The sequence below is a fragment of the Monodelphis domestica genome, chromosome 1 (genome assembly GCF_027887165.1).
Source record: "Monodelphis domestica isolate mMonDom1 chromosome 1, mMonDom1.pri, whole genome shotgun sequence".
Lineage (NCBI taxonomy): Eukaryota > Metazoa > Chordata > Mammalia > Didelphimorphia > Didelphidae > Monodelphis > Monodelphis domestica.
In genome coordinates, this window is record NC_077227.1 from 452,384,741 (window position 1) to 452,406,532 (window position 21,792).

At 39.0% G+C, this 21,792-nt stretch overlaps 1 long non-coding RNA gene across 1 annotated transcript in view; it reads left to right on the top strand.

Moving 5' to 3' along the window:
• The window catches only part of LOC103097875 (uncharacterized), a 27,915-nt gene extending 20,110 nt beyond the window's left edge, over nt 1–7,805 (top strand). Inside the window, exon 3 of the long non-coding RNA XR_001628654.2 lies at nt 7,296–7,805. This is a non-coding gene — a long non-coding RNA (uncharacterized LOC103097875). The remainder of the gene's footprint in view (nt 1–7,295) is intronic.
• The last annotated feature ends 13,987 nt before the right edge of the window (nt 7,806–21,792 follow it).

Below are 21,792 nucleotides of genomic sequence, written 5' to 3' on the forward strand. Positions count from 1 at the left end.
ATTGCTGAATCTTTTAGGTTCCTAATGTATCCAATTCAACTTCAACTTATCAAGGCAATATATAGATTGTTAGAGCCAGAAGATACTTCATAGATCATCTGTCTGACACCATTTATTCTACAGATCTGAGATATCAGATATCTGAATTGAATATCTGAATTGAATAATCTGAATTGAATATCAGAAGGAAAAGGATTCGCCTGATCTAGTTTGCCAGAGACAGAATTTGAACCCAGATCTTCTCATTCCTATGTCACTGTCTTTTCTAGTACATCAAAGAATTGATACAAATAGGTCAAATTTATCATATGATATGTCCATTAGAAAACACAATCTGGTCAATAATTGTTGTTCAGTTATTTTTCAGTCATGTCCAAGTTTTGGAAGCCAATTTGGGGTTTCCTTGGCATATATATACTGGAGTGGTTGGCCATTTCCTTTTCTAGCCCATTTTACAGATGAGGAAACTAAGGCAAACAGAAAGGAAGGAAGGAAGGAAGGAAGGAAGGAAGGAAGGAAGGAAGGAAGGAAGGAAGGAAGCAAGGAAGGAAGGAAGGAAGCAAGGAAGCAAGCAAGGAAGGAAGGAAGGAAGGAAGGAAGGAAGGAAGGAAGGAAGCAAGGAAGGAAGGAAGGAAGGAAGGAATATATTTTCTCCCAGATTTCTCTTGTTATTTCTTTTAAATGCTGTTTAAGAGGAGAGCTTCACAGATGAAGGCAGAGGCTGATGATACTCTTAGAACTGGGTAAGATGTGGTTTAATTCATAAAGCAAGAATGGCAGCTCCAGACAATAAGAGAAGAAAGAAACATGAAGATGGAATGCTGGGTCAGGCCACTTGCACAACTGGGGTACTTTGTGCCTTGGCATGTGCTCTGGTCATTCTCTCTGGGGAAGCAGGAGATAATTTCATAGCTCAAAGCATCAAGAATAAACAGAGAGAGGACCCTTTAATGGCCAAGCTACTGGACTTTGGCATGAACTCTTTATCAGCACTGACACATAAAACACATAAGAAACTCCCAAGAGTTTCCCTTCTGAAGAAGAGAAAAGGAAAGCCAGTAAGGAGGATCCTGAGTGCCACATCCATAAGGAGCTGGGACACTCTCTGATGACCATTTAGCCTAATGAAACAATTCCAATTTTTATTTTTATAATTGTTTTGTTAGTTCTTTCATTTTGGGGCTCCTAAAATGCTACTATCTGGGACCATAGAGTCATAGATTTTAAGAACTGGAATGGGTCAAAGGGGCTATCTAAATAAGAATCTTTTCTAGGGTATCACTTGAAATTGATTGTCCAAACTTTACTTGAAGAACTCCAGTGAGAAGAAACTTTGTCACCTCTTAAGGCATCTCATTCCAATATTAGGGCCTAGCCAGCCTTTGGATTAAGTACTGCCTATTGTCTGGGTCTCCTTTTAAAACACAACCTTTCCCTCTCTACCCTGGGTTCCCATCTATTATGTCACTAACATCCTAATTGAATTCATTAATTTTTCTACCAAATATTTAATGAATGGATCTTATGGCTAGAGAACTGAACTAGACAGAGGTAATATAAAATTATTAGAAGAGCAAAACCTATGGTAGAGTGATGGCCACCATTACCTAAGTTCAAATTCCAGTTTTGACACCTATGAGTTGTGTGATCATGGGCAAATCAGTCACTTAACCTTTCAGTGCCCGAGATCATTTTTTTAACCTTTACTGTCTGCCTTAGTATCAATTCTAAGACAGAAGAGAGGTAAGGGCCAAGTATTTAGATAAAATGATTTGCCTAGGGACACACAGCTAGAAAGTGTCTGACACCAGATTGGAACTCAAATTCTTCCAACTCTAGGCCTGATGCTCTATCTATTATGCCACCCAGCTGCCCCCCAGGTAATTCTTTAAGACTCTGTTACATACAAATTTCAGATTTCAATTAGTCTAGGGAATTGTCATAGTAGAAATCCATCAAGCTAAAGAAAATGCAAGTCCTTACCTCAGAAGAAAAGACTTGCTCTCTATGTTTATGGGGTTCATTACCTTGTAGAAAGATGAGCCACAAAACATAGATAAGTGTAATACACAATAGTATATGACAAACACATTCAGTGTAGGATACTGGGCATATGATAATGGGTGGGAACGTTGCTGGGGTCTGGAAAGTGGTAAGAGATGGATAGGTAGTCAAGCAAAGAGGAGAGGGATGGATGGAGAATAATGTGAGCAAAGCCATGGAGTTGGTACCATACAACACATCTACCAGGGACAGAGTAGTCCAATTTGAATGGATCATAGGAAATGTAGCAAAGAGTTGCATGAGATAAAACTGAACAGATATGGTGACTCCATATTGTGGAGGGCCCTGAGTGACAGACAGAGGGGTTGAATTTTTCTATATAGGTAACATGGAGCCATTGAAGATTTCTGGGCAAAGTATTCTCTGTTAGATTCTGGGAGGTCCCCAACCCGAAAGGCAAAAAGACTATACATGGAGATCAAAAGAAACTTACAGCAAAAGAAACTTAGCATCTGCTGTTGAATAATAGATTTTGAAGTAGAAGGGACATTATATTAGAAGATCATCTAATATAATTTTTTTGTTTTACATTTGAAGAAACTAAGGCCTGGAGAACTTAAATGACTTGCCCAGGCAATATGGAGTCATGTCTGTTCAGTCTTATCTTGTATTCCTCCTTACTGTATTCTCTATTATCCATTCAAATTAGACTAATAGCTGAGCTGACTGTATTACTGTCATGTTCAAGTATGGGCTCTCTGATTCCCAGTTCAAAATCTTCTGAAAGTTCCTCAAATATTTTCTTGATGCAAATGATTTTTGTTTGGGATGGAAGTAGGAGACCGAGCTTCTGGGTGTGTGATCGAGTGTGTGGTGAATGGAATGTGGGCTGAGAGCAGGTATTAAAGTTAAAGTGAATTGATGTAGGAATCAGTATGTGACAAAGATGGAGAAAGAATAATAGCAGAGCAAGTGAATTTGTGTTAGTGAGCAAGAATATACCTATATAGGGAGCCCTGACAGCCAAATGCTGTAGTCCAGACAACTTATGAGTGAGCTTTGATTTGAGAGAACTTAGGGTGCTTATATATGGATTCAAAGCAGAAGACATTCCCTATTGCTGCTCTAAGCTTTTGAACAGTGTGCACTTTCTCATCCAGTGACATCAGTATTTGGGAAGGAGGAGAGAGCCCTAAGAGATACTCTATCTGAATGGCATGGTTCTGAACCATTGACTGGGAATGGGTAGAGGTGTGTGTAAAGCAACTTGGACAGGGAGTGAAATCAATGGAATTGGGTCTACAATATTGTGCCTCCAAGTGATCAGATATTTTACTCCTGGGGCAGCCCAGAATGTACCTGGGGTGATAGTGGGAGTTAAGTATTGCTGGAGAGGAGAGAGAATATGGCCCAAGATGGTGGTGCCAAACACTCAGTCCACTGGCAGTATACAGACCCATAACACTGCCAAGTACTACCCGAGTCAGATTAAAATGTAAGTGGAAAAAAATTTAACAAAAAATAAAATATAACAAAATATAGGTAATGCTAATATATAGTTATCTAAGTTAATAAGTGATCAATAGAGATCCATAAGTATGGCTTAATGGTTTCTATTTTGTTTGACATCACAGATCTAAGATGCAGAGGGAACTGACATTTTACATACATATGCAGGAGATGTAGTAGGGCGAACACACTAATGTTATGACTATTGGAAACAGGCCCAGAGATGGGAGGTCCTAAGTTCAAATCTGACCTCAGACACTTCCTTACTGTGTGACCCTGGGCAAGTCTCTTAACTCTAGTTACCTAACCCTTACAGCTCTTCTGCCTTGGAATCAAATATTGATTCTAAGATTGAAGCTCATTCTGAAGAGCAATTTGGAATTATAATCTAAAAGTCATAAAACTGTGCATATCCTTTGACCCAGTAATAGCACTAGTAATTAATTGGTTAAAGACAAAGGGAAAAAATCCATATGCACAATGATATTTATAGTTATACTTTTTGTTGTTTTAGGAAAAAATTGGAAATTAATAGAATATTGAACAAATTATGGGATGACTAATAAAATAATTATTGCACATTAAAAATGATAAAAGGAATGAACTCATAGACACAAGGAAAGACTTGTATGAATTGATGCAGAAAGAAATGAATGGAATCAGGAAAACAATTTCTACAAGAGCAACAACATTGTAAAGAAAAATGTCTGTGAATGAAGAACTCTGACCCACATAGTGACCACCCGTGACTCCAGAGTACTTATGATGAAGGATTCTACTCAAAACCTGACAGAGAAGTGATGAATGTGAGATGAAGAACAAGACATACATTTTAAGACATAACCAACATGTGAATTTGTTTTATTTGACTTTATTTTTCCCAAGGGAGGGTATTTTTAAAAATTTGAGTGAGGGGAGGAATTATGAATGAAAATGATGTAAAAAAAGGGGAGGGAGGCAAATTTAAGAATAAAAAATAAAAAGTTCCAAGAAGTTCCAATCAGTTTAAAAGTGATATGTTGAGTTTATATAACTATTATGTGCTTTAAAAAAATAAGCAATATATTTTTAAATATTCTATCACTAATCTATATGACTTTGGGCAAGTCACTTAGCTCTCCTCAACCTCAGTTTTCTTATCTGTAAAATGAAATTAGGCTAGATACCCTCTAAGCTCCATTCTGGCTCTAAATCTAAGTTCCCATGATCATCCACTGATATTTTACATTGCTAACCTCACAATGTTGCGCCTGGTGCACTCAATTTTCTTCTCTCAGCATGTTGATGAGGGATCAGGTAGAAATTAGGATTTAAATCATTGTTCCTTCTGGTACCTACCCTGAATACTGGCGCTAGAATTTTCTTTTAGGAAAGGATACCAGTTGTTTGTGCAGATTTCTGAGTGAGAGATGAAGTCTTCCTCTTAGTCTGCAGGTCCTGGCCTAAGACCCAGCTCAAAACTCACACCATAGACCAATGAAACAAGAGCCTAAGTTATGCTGTCCTAAAGGTGAACCTACAGCAGATGCAAAATCTGGTTTCACAATCCAAGCCAATGTGCCCTCCACCCCAACTCATGAGATAAGATCAAGGACGTAGCTGCATTGCTAGGGGAACACAAGTATGTAGCATAAAATTGGCATGTATCACCATCATCATTCTATCACTGCTGACCAATGGGGATGGCACTGGAGAGGGGGTTCATGTTCAGGTATTGGCTGGCTGGATTGAGTGGTCTCTCAGGCCCTTTTAGCTCTGAGATTCTGTGACTTTGTGATGATGGGGTAGTTTAAGAATAAGAAAGTGCCATAGCCACATTTCATTTTTTTGGTGTCCAAATGGAGTCCAAGCTTAATTTTTTTCTCCTATGATCCCACTGCAATCCTGGAACTGTTCTCTCCAAGATTATCAAATATCTTTAAAGACTTGTATTCATCTTTTCACATGACATGAGGCAACATGTCATACATAGAGGATAGAAAGTTGATCTTGAAGCCAAGAAGTCCTGAGTTTAAGTCTTACCTCTAGTTCATAAGGATTATTTGATTCTGTGTGAATCACTTAGCTTGTGTCATGGAAGATAACACAAAATCATTTGGTGGGGATGGAGAATCAAAGCAAAACAACTGGAGGGAATCAGAAAAGGTCTTATGTAGGCTGTTTGAACTGAGCTTTAAAAGAAATTTAGAGTGGAAGTGCTTTTTATAATTGTATAAGATAGCATGGCAGAGTTAGATGAATACTGTATTTAGAAATGGAGAATCTGGGTTCAAATCTTGAATCTACTATTTACTTCTGTGATCTGGGGGTAGGTGATTTAGTCTGTCTGGGTCTCAATTTCATTATTTGCAAAATAAGTACCTCTCTTCTGTCAAGACACAGCTTGAGGGTCAGCACAATCGGTGGCTCTGGATAGAGCACCAGGCCTTGAGAAGGGAGATCCTGGGTTCAAATCTTGCCTCAGATACTTCCTAGTTGGGTGACCCTGGGCACGTCACTTAATACCCACTGCCTAACCCTTACTGTTCTTCGGGATTAGAATCAATACTTAATGTCAGTTTTATGAGAGAAGATAGAGTAAAAGAAAAAAGCCACAGTTGAAACATTTTCTGCTTGAAACCCTGCCACATCTGCTAGTGCTTTCCCTCTCAAACTTCCTTGTATTTATCTACTTTGTAGATATTTGTATCTATTCACTTTATATTTATGATATATATATATTTGTAAGGTCCTTGTTGTCTCTCCTATTAGAATGCAAAACCCTTGCTGATAGGGATTGTTTCATTCTTTTTATGTGTATCCTCAGCACCTTGCACAGTGTAGATGCTTAATAAATGCTCATTGATTGATTAGGTGATTAAATGGTGTTCAAGACCCCTTCCAACCCCAAATCTATGACCAGAGGACCAAGACAGGGGTCCTGTCCTTGTTTCCAGCCTCTATCCCTGGGGGACGCTGCTCAGACCCTATTCTGGCATTTCTGCTGGGCTTGCACTGGTTATTCCTGAAAAGGCTCATCGAGTGGATGAATTTCTTTTCTGGAAGAGCCCAGTCTGATGCTGTGCCAACCCCATCTGTAGCCCCTTGCCTGAGGAGGGCCAAACGTCCCCAGCTCCAGCCAGGGAGCACGGCACCTTGCTCGGGCCCTGCCTTTAATTGCTAACAGCGCAGCAGTCTGGCAAAATGATATTTCAGAGGCGCGTTAGTTCTGAAGCTCCTTATTAATCCCAGGTTTTCCCAGAGCCCTGAGCCGGGCTGCAGTCGTCTCCTTCTTCTGAGATCTGGCATGGCTTTGACCGGCTGAATCCCCAAATATGTATCAGTAATCAAAAGGTAGATTTCAGTACAGGGGAACCTGTTTGGAAGAATTCTTCTCATTCCTCCCCTGCTTGTTTTATCTTTGCTTGAGACGTGAATAATTCATGGGGCTCAGTCTGCTTTGCAGTCAAACGCATTCTGTCCACCCCAGCCTGCTCGCCTCTGTGATTTATTATTTAATAATTTGCAGGGCTGCGCCGTTGTAAGGTGAGCATTGTGACTGCTTGCAGAACTGTTACAATCTGGTCTAGTTAGTTGTCCTTTCTTTCCATCTCTCCAAACAGCGCCAGTTATTGATTTTTTTTTTTTACAAACCTCGGCCGTGTAATCCCAGGGCTGCTGCTCTCAAAGCTCTTCCTATAAAGGCAAAGTTGGCCCTTCTTCTTGAAAACAAGAAGCCGTGTTTGGATTCACTTTTTTTTCTTATCAATTGTGTCTTTTCTCCCCCTCCTCCTTTTGTGCAGCACTCGGTGACAATGTGAGGAAGTGCCACTGGCTTCTCTTAAGGATAAAGGCCTAGACGAAAGCCCCTGTGGGGGAGACACATGCTGCTGATGCTTTTCAGTGCCTTAAGAACAAGACCCAGGCCCAGGAAAAACTTTCCTGGCTTAGAAACTTTTCAAAAAGCAACAAAACCACCATGAAGAGAGTGGCTGTTTGCTCTTCTCCTTTCCCCTCCACTGATAGGGCGCTGGATTTTCCAAAGATATTGGGTCAGAATGAGAACAAGCTGGAGTCTCTCCAGCTCTTAGAAAGACCTGGAATTTTCCAAGCATCAGATTTCAGTTCCCTAAAAGTTGAAGCAGCATGTTTCCTACAAGACCACCAAGACTGTGGCCAAAGATGACTCTGTGCATAAACGAGATGGCTATCCACAGTCCTGAAAAGTCCTCCCCACATTACCAGATCTCTGCCCAACATGGTACCTGGAATTTACCATTAAAGTCTCTTATTGGTTTTTTGGGGTCAAAGAATTAGAACTCTAGGAGATTTGTTAAAATGTACAGATGTTGGAAGGCAGGCAGGCAGGCAGGCAGGCAGGAAGGAAGGAAGGAAGGCAGGCAGGCAGGCAGGAAAGAAGGAAGGAAGGAAGGAAGGAAGGAAGGAAGGAAGGAAGGAAGGAAGGAAGGAAGGAAGGAAGGAAGGAAGGAAGGAAGGAAGGAAGGAAGACTTTTTAAAGCACTGTTATGTGCCAGGCACTGTGCTAAATGCTTTCACTCACTGCTTCTTTAAATTTTCTAGTCTCAGGAATCAGAGCTTAAGGGAAAGGAACATAAGAACATAAGTACTATGGAGTTGTAAGGGACCATAGAGACTAATTTGTCCAATTTTCTCATTTTACAGTACAGGAAATTGAGGCCCAGAGAGGTAAAGTTCCTTGGCCAAGGTTCCAGAGATAATAAATAGAAGGACCAAATTTGAGTTCAGGTCTTCTGACTCAGTTTTTCTATTATCTCAGTAAGAGGGTATAAGGAACTGAGGTGAGATCTAGAGCCTGGGGACTTCTTGGGGACAGGAAAGCTTTTTGAAATCATTCAGTAGGAGCAAATGGGGATAGAGGACAGGGGAAAGTTGGGTTATGGGGAAGAGAAAGGAGGAAGAGGAGATGGCAGGGGGCTCTCAAGATAACTCTTCTCTACTGTCCATGGTTGATGAACACAGGGCCCTGAATCAAATGTAGAGGCCTCTATTGAACCTCTTAAAGTCTGGCTTTATCCTTATTTGACAGACACTTATTCTCTCAGGTTTTTAAGGCACTTGTCTGTAAAATGCAGAGGATATTCCCTGTTCCTTTCTGTTCCTTTGTTGTCCTCTTAGAGATTCCAATACTTAGTGGTTTGGATGACATATGGCCTCATCCATTAAGGTTCTGTGTCCACTGGTGCTGATCAAAGCCCCTCCATGTCTTCTCAGTCTCTGTGATTCTCATCTGTTTCCTTCCATACATCTTTCATAAGGAATCCTAACAGAATGGAACTCACTATTATTCTGAACCCTTCCTTTCCCCAAATTCGTTTATTCCTACTGTAAAGGCCACTTTGACCAGGTTTACAACCTTTGAGACATGTCTCAACTCTTCCTCTTCCTCATACCACTAGACCCAATAAACTGCCAGGACTCAAAGGCAACTATTCTCATCTGTGCTACTGTAATATCCTAATGGCCTTCCTCTTTCTACCTTACACACCACAACTTTCACCTCTCCAATCTATTCTCTACATCAGTGTGTCAAACTCAAATGGAAAGTGGGATCAGTAATCTATCTATACATAAGGATTCCTGTAGACTACATATTGACTTAGTTTTAAAATGTACCATTATCTATATTTTAATGTACTTTTGTTTATTTTGTTAAGTATTTCTCAATTACATTTTAATCTGGTTCACATTATGGAGCATTATAAGCCTCATGACTATGTGTGACACCTCTGTTCTTGGTGTGTTCTTTATACTCAAAGAGGATCAAAAGGACATCACTGGGGGGGATGTTTTGTGACTTGTGCATAAATAAAGTCATTAGCCATACTCTCTCTTCCAGTGTCATCAAAGTCCAGTAGCAAGACAAACGCCAAGATGTCTGGTGATGGTTCAGCATGCGTTAGATTGTCATGGCTTCTTTAGTGTCTAACCAAGTTCTAAGCACTCCACAGTGCCTGCTTCTGCCACCTTTGGAACAAATTGTTCTTATCTGCCCCTGATGCTTGGGAAGCAGTCTTCATATACCTGGGGTAAACCCCACCCCTACCCCACAACATGCCAGATTTCAGACCTGTCAGTTACCCTCAGTCTAGTTTAGGTTGTCTGCCAAGATGGTTTCACTGGGGTATAGTCCTTGTTTATGCTAGAGTTCTTTGGAGCCTCAGATGAGATCTTGGTGACGGGTGGACACCAAAGGAGGATGAACAGTCCTGAAAAACTCTTGGTAAGCCCTTATATCTAAGGTATGTGACTTCCCTAAACACTCTATGTGTCTCTGGCCTATATGGCTGCCAAAAGAAAATTCCTAAAACATCCTGATTATGTCACTATCTCCCTAAAGAATCTTCACTGGCTCCATAGAGAACAAAATTCATGCTCCCTAGACCGGCATTTAGAGCTTTTCACAATTGGGCTGTCATCTACCTTTCTGGATATTTCATATTATTCTTTCATATAGCAGCCATTTCAGACAATTATACCTACTTGCTATTCCCTGGATATTCTTTTAGTATACAAGTTGTCCCTTACTCTTTATTCTCTTTCTTCCTCTCTTGGACATCTCTAAACAATGTTGCCTATTCTGCCAGCATGCTTACCTTCTCCCCATTGGTGAATGTGGATTCTGTGCTTGTAATCACCCTGGGCTCTGAGGAATTCTCACCTTATCTTTCTCTAGTCTTGAATCCCCCATCTCCATTTTCCCCTTTCTGGCTTACCTTAGTGTGTTGTCTTACCACCTTAGAATGTAAATTCTTTGAGTTCAGGTTCTGTCTTAAATTTCTTTTTCTAGAAGCAGTGTTTAGCATAGAATAAGCACTTTATTCAGTAGGTTTAAGCTCTAAATGGGGAGGCATGAGACAGTCTAGTGTGCTAATAAGTATAATGTCCCTGGCTCTGAATCTTGCTCTTTCCACAATCACCTCCATATCCCAGTTCTTTCCTTTCCCACTTTTACTCCTTAGTCCTTCTGCCAACCCAATGTCTCTGCTTCAGTTGTCTCAGCTGGTTCTAAAGAAGTCTCTGAGAGCTCCCTGCTAGAATTGGCTCCTGTAGGATGAAAGGACATGATGTATTAAAGTGATGTAGCCATTATTCTTCATCTCCATACTAATGGTGGAATGGAGTAATCTTGGGATTGCCACTTGAAGAAGAAAAATGAAGAAACTCTGACCCTTCCAAAGGAAATGATTTAGTTCAGAGAATGGCTACTGGGTCTCCATTTTAGCTTCGTGGAATTGAAGTAAAAAATCAGAGGCTATGTGACACAGAGTCATGGCATAGTTTTGATTTAACTCAATATGCTTTTTAAAACACTATATGAGATCAAGGCTATGTGCTTGCTATGCCCTGGGAATATAAAGATAGAAAATGATATAGTTCCAGTACCTAAGGATATTTCAAATACATGGAGGGGAAAGATCACTTTCAATTATTAAAAGGTCAGGGGAGTCAGGTAAAGTTTCATGGAGAAGATGACATCTGAATTGATCCTTGAACGAATCAAGAGGCTTCAATAGTCAGATACTTCAGGAATGGGGTAGAGGAATTCTTTACAGACACGTACATAGAATGAGTGAAGATATGAAGGTAAACCATAAATAGGGAATAGCTAGTTATCCATTTTGGCAGCTTACTATCTCGGGTAACCTTGGGCAAATCATTTTGATTCTCTAGGCTGTTAGTTATCCATTTTATCTGGAACATTGAATAGATGAAACTCAAAGGCTTCATGAACAAAGTGAAACCCAAAATGAGACTGGAGATAAAAGTATTTCAATATGTAAAAATGAGAAGATACCATGTTCTAGGCTTCAGAGCTAGGCTGTGGAAATGCACATGGACAAGAAATGTCAAAGCTATGATTAGGAAATGGTTCAGAATGTAGAGAGCATGGAAAAAGTAGATAGAGCAAAATGGCATAGCGGATAAATGATGGATCAAATCTTGCTTTAATCATTTAGTAACTGAGTAGCAATGGCCAAGTAACTTTACTTCTTTTGGCTGCAGTTTATTCATGTATAAAATTGTGATAATGATCACACTTATTTCACAGGATTGTTTTGAAGATTAGATAAGATAATCTATGTAAAGTAGTATACAAATGCTATCATCATCATCATCACTTCTACTATAGTGAAATAAGATTATAAAGAAAGCTTGGAGCCATATGGGAGTGGGCCTTCAATGCCAGACTAAAAATTGCCCAGCTAATAAACTGAATAATAAAATTTAATAATAATAATAATAAATTGGGGGAGTGATATGATCTCTGCTCTAAGAAAGATTACTTTGACAATTGTGTAAAATAGAAAGAGAAAAATTGGGAGTCTCACCAGGAGTCTACTACAATAATTCATATGATAGGTGAAAAGGGGCTTAATTAGTTGCATTGCAGTAAGAATGGAGAGGAGAATGATTGACGGATGAGAGTGAGAAATGTTGTGTGGGTAGAATCATCAGGAAGGTCTTAACCACTAACTAGATGTGTTGTTTTAGGGAGATAAAAGTCAGATGACTGAGGTTATTTCTCTAGTAGTCTAGCCAATGTTTGGGAGTGGGGGTGGGGTCAGACATGGTCACATAGGTTAGATCTTATCCCCTGTCATTCTAGAGAACTTCTCCCATACCTTGCTGTTATATCATCATATAAACAAGCTCCATCTTTGATTCATTAGCCATAGAGGAAATCTCTGATCATTAAGAAGTAAATATTTCCTTCTATAACTATTAATCCCATTTCTAGGGAAGGTATCTTTACCAAAAAAAGTTTTTCTTACCCAAAAAGTTACATTCATCATAGACTCAAAGTCTTCTAGATCCTTTTTTTAGCCATATGTAATGAATTTGCATTAAATTCTCAGGGCTTATTGCTGATATACTTGTATAGGCAATGAATATTTCAGTCTTTCAATTGCCTGAATTTCTCCTTTCTGCTCTCATGCCTGAAGACAGTAATGGGAGTAAAAGGATTCATTGGAGGCCTTCTTATTGGAAAATGATGGTCTTCCATTAGATAAATTACTAAGAGTTTCAAGAAGTCTTGGAGAACGTGAAATCACTGAAAAGAGAATATTGTTGTTGTTGGTTGTCTCTCGAACTGAGGATGACGATTGTCTTTGTGCGTTTTTGTGCACAAAGACACCTGTGCATAAAGATTTAAGTGGAAAAGTCAATGCACAGAGACAGTCCCACTCTCTCGGCGTTGGAAGCCTGGGCCCATTGGCATGAAAAGTCGTTACACCTGGAGACTTCCTCAGCTGCATTGGATGGCCATGTTGTCTTTTGTGCTCCATCACACCCTAAGCACTCCACAGTGCCTTGCTGCATCGCCATCTCAGCCGTTGAACCTTCTTGTTGGTTTCTTCCACCTGTTCTGCTGAAGCAGTCTTCACATGCTGGGTGAGCAAAGCCCTGGTTCACCAGGGGTCGACGTCGACCTGATGGCTACCCTCACAAGGTTTAGCCGGCCTGTTGAAGCCGTTGCCCAGGGTGTGGCCGCTGCCGCATGCTAGCAGCTACTAGGAGCCACAAGGGAGAGCTGGGTGTCAGGTGAGGGTCAGTGGCTGGAGAGCTGCCCTAGAAGGGCACGACAAGCCCGCCATACCAGAGATATTACCCCTCCCTGAACACCCATAATAACTCTGAAAACACAGGTTTCTTCTGGAGGACCTCTTGAGTCCAACTACCTTTGGATTGATTTTACTGAAAAAGCTGTACTTTGGTAAAAAGACTACCTTGTCAGTTATTTTAAAAAATCCCAATGGGGTCTCACAGTCTAAGACTGGTTCAAAGAGCAGGTCCTATGTCTCTGTTTAGAACTATAAGAGGGAATAGGACTTGGAATAGAGTAGAATCCCCTTATAAGGCTGAGGATGGTGCTAGGCCTAGACCAACCTATTAATACAAGTGATATTTCTGATAGAGAATGGGTCCTTGTCCAGAACAGCTTCCTAAGATTAGAAAAGAGAAAATGGTTGGCCTGGTATAGTGTCCCAATCTAAGACTGTATTGGGGGCAGATACTGGAGACTATGATTTCAGATCAACTTTCTCAATTAGATTAGTGAGAAGGTAGAAGAAAAAGAGATTAGGATCTGACACTCTATCCAGGAGTAAAACATTGATATAGATGCACAAGTTCAAGACAGTTGGAGTGCAGAGGACCAAGAAACTATCATAAATTATGTTTTTTTTTGTTTTTTTTTTTTTACTATTCTACTCTGTCAAAGACTGAGAGCTCTATGTGGCTACAACTATCAACACTCCACTCCTACTCTGCATCCTGTACCAAAGGAATGGGGTGACAATAACTACGGCAACTATAACAACAATAGAAGTTCAAAAGAAGAAGCAAAGAGAAAGATTTTCACCAACCATCTTTAGTAGAGACATTGAAGTTATAATAAACAGAAGAAACTGGTAGTATAAAAATATTATGGGTTAAAAAAACTCAAGATAACATTTCAAAAGATAAAAATGACTGTGCAATCATTATAAATAGAATCTCAGGAAAAAGAAAAAGGATGGATTTGCCACAAGGTCTCTAAGAGTTCTTGGAAGAAATGAAGAAGTAAAACAAGTGCTTAAAAATGAAATTGGAAGGAGGATAAACACCTTGGAACAAAAGATAGAAAAACGCACCCAAACTGTGAGCACCTTGTAAATCAGAAAGAAACAAACAACTTAGAGTTCAAAGTTACAAGAACTATTATAACAAAACCAAAGGAATGCATGAAGTATCTACTATTAAAAACAAACAGGACAGATCAAAAAAAGAGACAATAAGAGATATTGAAGAATCCTTAGAATTCATGAAAACCATAATAAAGCAGGAAGCCTGGACATTATATTTCAAGAGATCCTAAAAGAAAATTGTCCAGGACTCATACTTCAACCCGAAAACAAATTTAAAATGGTCACAATCCACAGGTCACTATCTGAAAGAAACTATAAGTTTAAACACATAAAGATAAGAGTTCCAAATAACAGCAATTTCCAGTTAAAGGGTAAAAGTTACTACAAGTAGCCATAAAGAAAGAAATTAAGAACCAAGGAATGATTGTTAGGTCACACAAACTCAGACAACTATGAAAAAGAAAATGAAAACAATATATCAAAAAGCAAAGGACCTTCAAGTAAGAATAACTTATCCTTTAAAGCTGAAACTAATCCTTCAGGAAAAAAAAGTTAATATTTAATGGTATCAATGACTTCCAAGCATTCCTGCAGAGAAAACCAGATCTAGGTAGAATCTCTGATATACAAATGCAGAAGACAAGAGACATCTAGAAAAGTATATAAGTTGGAGAGACTTGAAGGAATTAAATAGTATTTATACCCAAAGAAAGGGAAAATTCCATCATCTTTAAGGATGAAAGAGAAAACAAAGACAAGCTCATGATTTAGGAGTTGTTTTATTTCCCTTAAGAGAACAAAGAAAACCAAGGAGGAAAATGCAGACCTCTGGCTGATAAAGAATACTAAAATAGAGAGCAAAAAGGAAAATAGACTTCTCATTAGGATGTAAATAGATTCTTTCTTCCCCAAGGTCTTTGAAGGCAGATATATATATATATATATATATATATATATATATATATATATATATACACACATATGGTATGAGATTGCTCTTTTCTAATCATTTGCCATGAAAACAATTCTTTTGGTTCTTGGTCTATTCGAACTCATATCAATATTGGAGAAGAGGGGGAAATTTGGTGGGTAATTCTGATGAATTCCAGGGGCACAGGATGAGTCAGAGGGAAGGACTGACTTTCTGCCTCCATATCACCTTCATTGCTTATTCTTTTCTTCCAACAGGAATCATTTTGTAGCTAAACTACATTTCTTCCATAGTCTCAGGATGTGCCTCATCTATGGGAACACTTCAGATAGAAGTGTGTTTCATGGATACAAGGCTTTGGGAACAAAATCATTGATGCTGGGGATTCTTGACCTTTTCCTGCCTCAGATTCAAAGCCATATTTTTGTCTGTTCTGACAGACACAACAGCCTTAATCTAAACCACATAAATAATTTCCTTCAATTATCAGGAAACTCCAGCAAGACTTGAATGTTCAGGTTGATTGAGTTTTAATCTCTAAATTCAAAACTAAATAAAGGACCTAGTGTATTATCTGTTCTTGCCAAAATAGAGGATTCATAGTGTGATTTGTTCCTCTGACTTTCAAGTAGCTGATTTTCCTGAGTTCAGGATCTCACGGGCAACCCCGTTACCAGACTGGCAATTTGACAATTAACCGACATTGTTTTAGAAGGAAACTACTAACGGATCTGACATGAGCTCGAAGGCTTCGTACCAGGCGCCCATGAGATTGACAAATCTATTATGGATGCCACACATCGCAGATAAATATTTCAATGCCAATAAATAAAGGATGCTGAGGGTTTCTCCTGCTGAATGACTTTTCACAGTTCGTCGCACACAATAGTTTTCTGGCTCCTCAGCGGCCTCTACTCCCATCCAAAGTTGGGTGTCCCTGTGGGATTCCAGCAGTGGCAGCAGCCAGGTTACATTGTGCTTTCAATTTGGAGATACAAAGAACCAATTAATCAGGCTCCGTCAAAGAGGATGTAAGATCCCTCTTTGGTGCATTAGGCACTATGTGGGCATTGTAAGGCAGACTGCTTTTGTTTTGTGTTCCACCGTGATTACTGTGCAATGTGCTGGCTTGTCGCACTTAATGACTTCCTCTTCTGCCTGCATTCTATGTCACTCTTCTCCCCCTACCCAACACAACTTCCTTCCCCAAAGAGCCTACAATATCAGTCATGTTGTGGGGTTGGATACCACTCCCCTTTTTCCACTTTTCCTAAATTGCTCAGTAATGCTTCTTCAGTAATAATAACAATCCCTAATGTTTTGATGTTTATGAAGAGCACAATAAACTACTAATAACTCCCATTCTCATAGAGCTTTGATGTTTGTGCCATTCTTCCCTCATAATAATACTATAACATAGGCAGTGAGTATATTATCATAGATGAGGAAACTGAGAGCTGGAGAGGCTAAGTGATTTACTCAAAGTCATGCAGCTAGCAAGAGTCATTGTTCACTCCAAGTCCTGCATGCTTTCCATTGTTCCATCCTAGCTGCATCCTGTTTGATCTTTACTACAACTCTATGAAACAGAGCCAGAATTATTGCCTCCATGATAGAGGAGGAATCTAAGGATATGAGAACTGAAGTGATTTAGAATAATGGGCTCCTGGAATTGGATATGACTTTAAAGGTCATCTAGTCTGACCAGACTTTATCCAAAGTCATTCAGCTATCAACTGGGAGGCAACAAAGTATAACAAAAAGGGTTTTTTGGAATCAGAGAACCTGAATGTGAAACCTCTCTCTGTTATTTACTACCTGTGAGATATTTCTGGGCCTTTACTTTGTTAAGTTTAAAGTTTTGAGCAGGTAGATGGTACAGTAGATAAAACATTTGGTCTGGAGTCAGGAAGACTCATCTCCAAATCTGGCCTCAAACACTTCCTAGCTATGTGATCCTGGGCAAGTCACTTAACCCTATTTGCCTTAGTTCTTCATCTAGAAAATGAGCTGGAGAAGGAATAGCAAACCACTCCAGGATCTTTGCCAAAATATCTTAAATGGGGTCATGAAGAATCAGACATGACTGAAATGACTGAATAACAACAAAGTTTTAAAACTGGACTGGATATCCTTTCATGTCTTTTCTAGCCATTTAGCTATAATTTGACGATCCCATGGTTTATCATATTATGGCATAGCTGGGAATCAACCACAGATTTCCTGACTACTAGTCTTGGCTCCTCTACTGTATCATGACCCAACCCTGCTAGAAGAGGAGTTTCTGGTTAGGTTCAATGCCTATTCCACAAGTCCTCTCTTTTACCCCCTCTTTGGGGGTAATCTGCTTTGCATTATATTTATGTGTTACATTATAAAGTCTTTGTATGCCATTTAAAATCTGTATATCTCCAGCACCTTGTACAGTGCTTTATAATAGATACTTATTTATATAGTAGATGCTTATGATATATTTGTCTAACTGGACTAAATAGGATGATGATGGGGAAGGGGACTGAGATTATTTCTTTGTTAATTTTTCCTGACTTTTAAAAACTTTTAATATATGTGTGATCTAGTGTAAATCACTTGACCTCCCTGGACCTCAGATCCTCACCTGTAAAATGGGGATAATAACAAGTAGTAACTACATCATAGAGTTATTGTTAGGATCAAATGAGAAAATATATTGTAAATACTTTGCAAACTTAAAAAAGAGCTTAAAATGTTATTCATTTATTTTTATTTGTTGATCCACTCTCTATTGAGGATGTGACTGTATTTTTACAACTCTAAGTGGAAAATTCTTTCTTGCATCTCTGTGTTAGGTAATGACCGTGAGAAGGTCTGGAGACCAGGGTTGAAGTTCTAATACTAGTCACTAATCTCAGGACCACAGGTTTGTGTGGCACATTTCATTATGGTGTATACCCAGGGAATTTCTCTCATTTTTAAGGTGAATATTTATTAAATTATTAATCAGAGGATAGCAACTGGATAAGGACTGAACCTATAGTTTCTTTGATATGGAGACTTGCTGGATGAGGAAACTCTCTATTCAATGCAAGTATATAGAAAGCCCTAAATGAGACACTTTTAAAAAATCCATTAAATAAATGAAATAAAAACTAACCTAAATTTATTTTATTATTAATTTAAAATATCTTATAAATACTAACTTTTTTCAGATGTTAAAGTGATCCTGGCTACATCTGGCACACCCACCTTATCAGCCTATGCCTACAGCCTCTGGCAAATCATTTTTCCTCTCTTGGCCTCCAGTTTCCTCATTTACCAAATGGAATTATGGGAATTATGGGGTGTTGTGAGGATCAAATAAGATAAAATACATGGAAGTGCTTAGAAGGAGGAAGTTTTCTAAGCAGATACAAAGAAATAAAGGCAGTTGAGATGCTGGGATTAGACATTTTGAATGAACCTCAGTGGCCAACCTGTCTAACCCAATCTTGGAAGGAATCCCTGTTTCATTATACCCAATGTGTAGTTGTCTGGCCTTGCTTGAAAATCTTTAAGGAAGAGGAACTTATTTCCTTTCAAAGTAGTCCTTCTCCCTGTTAGGCAGTTGTAGTTATAAGGAGGCTTTTTTCCCTTCTGACATTGAGCTTAAATTTGTCCCTTTGCCCCTGGTTTTGAAATCCGAGGCCAAAAAGAACAAGTTTAATCCATCCTCCCTATGATGACTCTTCAAATACTTGAGTAACACAGTGCTTTTACAAAAGGAAGAATATTTACTTCAATAAGGTAGTTAGGTGGCTCAGTAGATTGAGAGCCAAGATTAGAGATGGGAGATCCTGGGTTCAAATATGGCTACAAATACTTCTTGGCTATGTGACCCTGGACAAGTTATTTAACCTTCATTGCTCTTCTACCTTGCAACCAATACATAGTTTTTATTAAAAGACAGAAGGTAAGTGTTAAAAAAAAAAGATAACCACAAATATACAGTTTCCCAAACAAATGGGAGGCATACTCCTCCATCTCTTAGATCATTCATTCTCAAGGGAGGGGGTGGCATTAGTTTTCTAGTTTAGCTCAGTTACTTTAGATCACAGTCCCAGTTCCAAATCCAAACCCTACTGGACTCAAATCCCAGACTTTTCAGGCTTCCATGTTAGGGTCATTGACTGTACCCCAAGCCTGCAATACTGACTCCAAGGTCCTCATTGTTCAAACTTCCAGTCCCATGAGGATTAGCTCCAGCACCTGAAGCTAAGAATGAATAGTACAAACCAACAACAAATACTCCTAGGCCAGCTCTCAGAGCAGGGGTAAAAGAAGGAAAGCAGAGCAAATACAAGTTCCTTCACCTTCTCACTGGTTCTGCACATAGCATCTACACTATGAACAGCAGAAAAAAAAATGTCAGAAAAAAAGAATAAACAGCTTTGTGGAGACAGCCAATCAAAGAGGCTACCTCCACCTATGTGGTAGGGGGATATGACAAGCTCCATGTATTAGGTAAACTTGGCATATTCAAAAGTTGAGTTATATAAACATATTTATCCTTGTCTCTCCGTCTCCAAGTCTTTTCTTCTTAAACATGACCATTTCTTTTAACCGATCCTCATATGTCATGTTTGGCTGAAGGCCCTATTTCTCTGTTTAGAGTTTAAGTCAGCAGAACTCAGAACTTCACTTGTTGGCTTGAAACTCCAATAGTGTTTGTGAACCAGTTGATTGACTCTCTATCTCCTTTTTCTCCTCCCTTAATCTTCTAGGATTTCCTTTTACTTTCCAGTTTTGGCAAAGTGATGGTTTCTTAGAGTAGGGAAATACAAAGCACAGATAAAGAAGTTTAATGTAAATTAATTTAAGGAGAGACAGACAGACAGACAGACAGAGACAGAGAGAGCATCAGAGAGACAGACAGAGAAAAAGAGAGCAAGCACAAGAGCATAAGAACATTAGAGCATGAGAGCACTAATGACTAGGGGCTTCTCATAGGAGGTAGCCTATGAGCGGAAAGAAGAGGACATAAGAAGTGTTGTGGTGGTAAAACTGACAAAATAGTAACTTCTTGGATCCAGGAGGGGAGAGTAAGTTGATGACTGACATTGCAAATCGGGAGGACTGGAAGGATAGTGGTATACTTAATAAAAATAGAGAAGTTTGGAAGAAGAGTAGATTTAGGCACTTGGGGATGTGATTGATTTTGCTTTGGACATTTGAGTTTGAGGTCAATGGAGAAAAAAAAAATCTAAGTGGAGCTGTCCAGCAGAGATGACCAAAATCATAGGGAAAGTTCACTGAGAAAAAGAATGAGACATATTTGTACCAATTTTTTGATCAGTGAGAATGGGGAAAAAACTATTTGAATGTAGTCATTATGACATAACAAGTTTACAAACATTTTACCCTTTTTAGGAGCATTAATATATGGCATAGAGTTGGGATAGACAAAGTAAAGGGAGGCAAAAGAAACCTGGGCTCAAAAGTTTAAAGACCTGGGATCTGGACTTGGCCAATAATGGCTTGGGTGAAATAGGGCAAATTTCCTCTTCCTTCAAGCCAGAGTTGAAGTATCACCATCTATATGAAGACTTTCTTGATCTCCTCGACTGCTATTCCCTCCCCAACCACTCTGTATTTAACTATTTTGTAGTTATTTTCTTTATATTTATTCTATATCATACTTTTATGTATCCTTGTCTCTCCTTTCAGAACATAAGCCCCTTCAGAAAAGGAGATGTTCTTTCATTTTTAGTATTTGTATCTTCTTAGCATATGCCTGGCACATAATAGATAGTTAATAAATACATGTTGATTGCCTTATCCCCACAGAATACCCAAAATCAACAAGCAGTTATTAATAACCTGTAATGAATTAGAGATGGGGCTGGTTGATTGGGATACACAGACAAAAATGGAACAATTACTATCCTCAAAGACCTTACAGTCTATCAGGGAAACCAATAGTACACATATAAGTATATACAAAATAAATGCAAGATTTTGTTTTGGCGGGGAGGCATGGGCACCTAATGGGGACATATTGGGAAAGACAATTTATAAGGAGCAGCATTTGAACAGAACTTAAAGAGAGTTCGGGACTCAAGACAATTCTTAAGGACTTATGATGAAAGGCCATCTACCTCCAGAGCAAGAAATGAAGGAGTCTGAAAGCTGACCAAAGTATATTTTTAAAATTTTTATCTTTTTTTGTTTTTTTCTTGTTTTCTTTAATAATATGGCTAATAAGAAAATATGTTTTTCACAGCTGCACATGTATAATCTATATCAAATTGTTTGCCTCCTTGAGGAAGGGGAAGGAAGAGAGTGAGGAAATTTGGATATTGAAAATTTTTTGAATGAATATTAAAAATTGTTTCTCCCTTCTCACATGTGCCTGAGGACATTTCTCACATCATCTGCCCTTCTGCCCAGCAGCCCAATGGGAGTGCTTCCTCCCTCCCCTGTCTGTGGTAAGGAGTGGGGCTAACATGTGGCATGATAGTTGCAGTTTGGGCTCTCAGTCTCTAAAAGGGTTACCGTCACTGGTATGGTACAATATTCACTACGCTGAATTAAGAATCACTTAATGGAAGGATTGGAAGGGAACTTAGAATTCAACACAGCCCAACTCCTTCCAGAATAAAAAAAAAATAAACCCTTATGCATCATACTCAACAAGTAGTTATCTAACGTTTTATTAAAGGCCTCATTCAAAGGAAAACC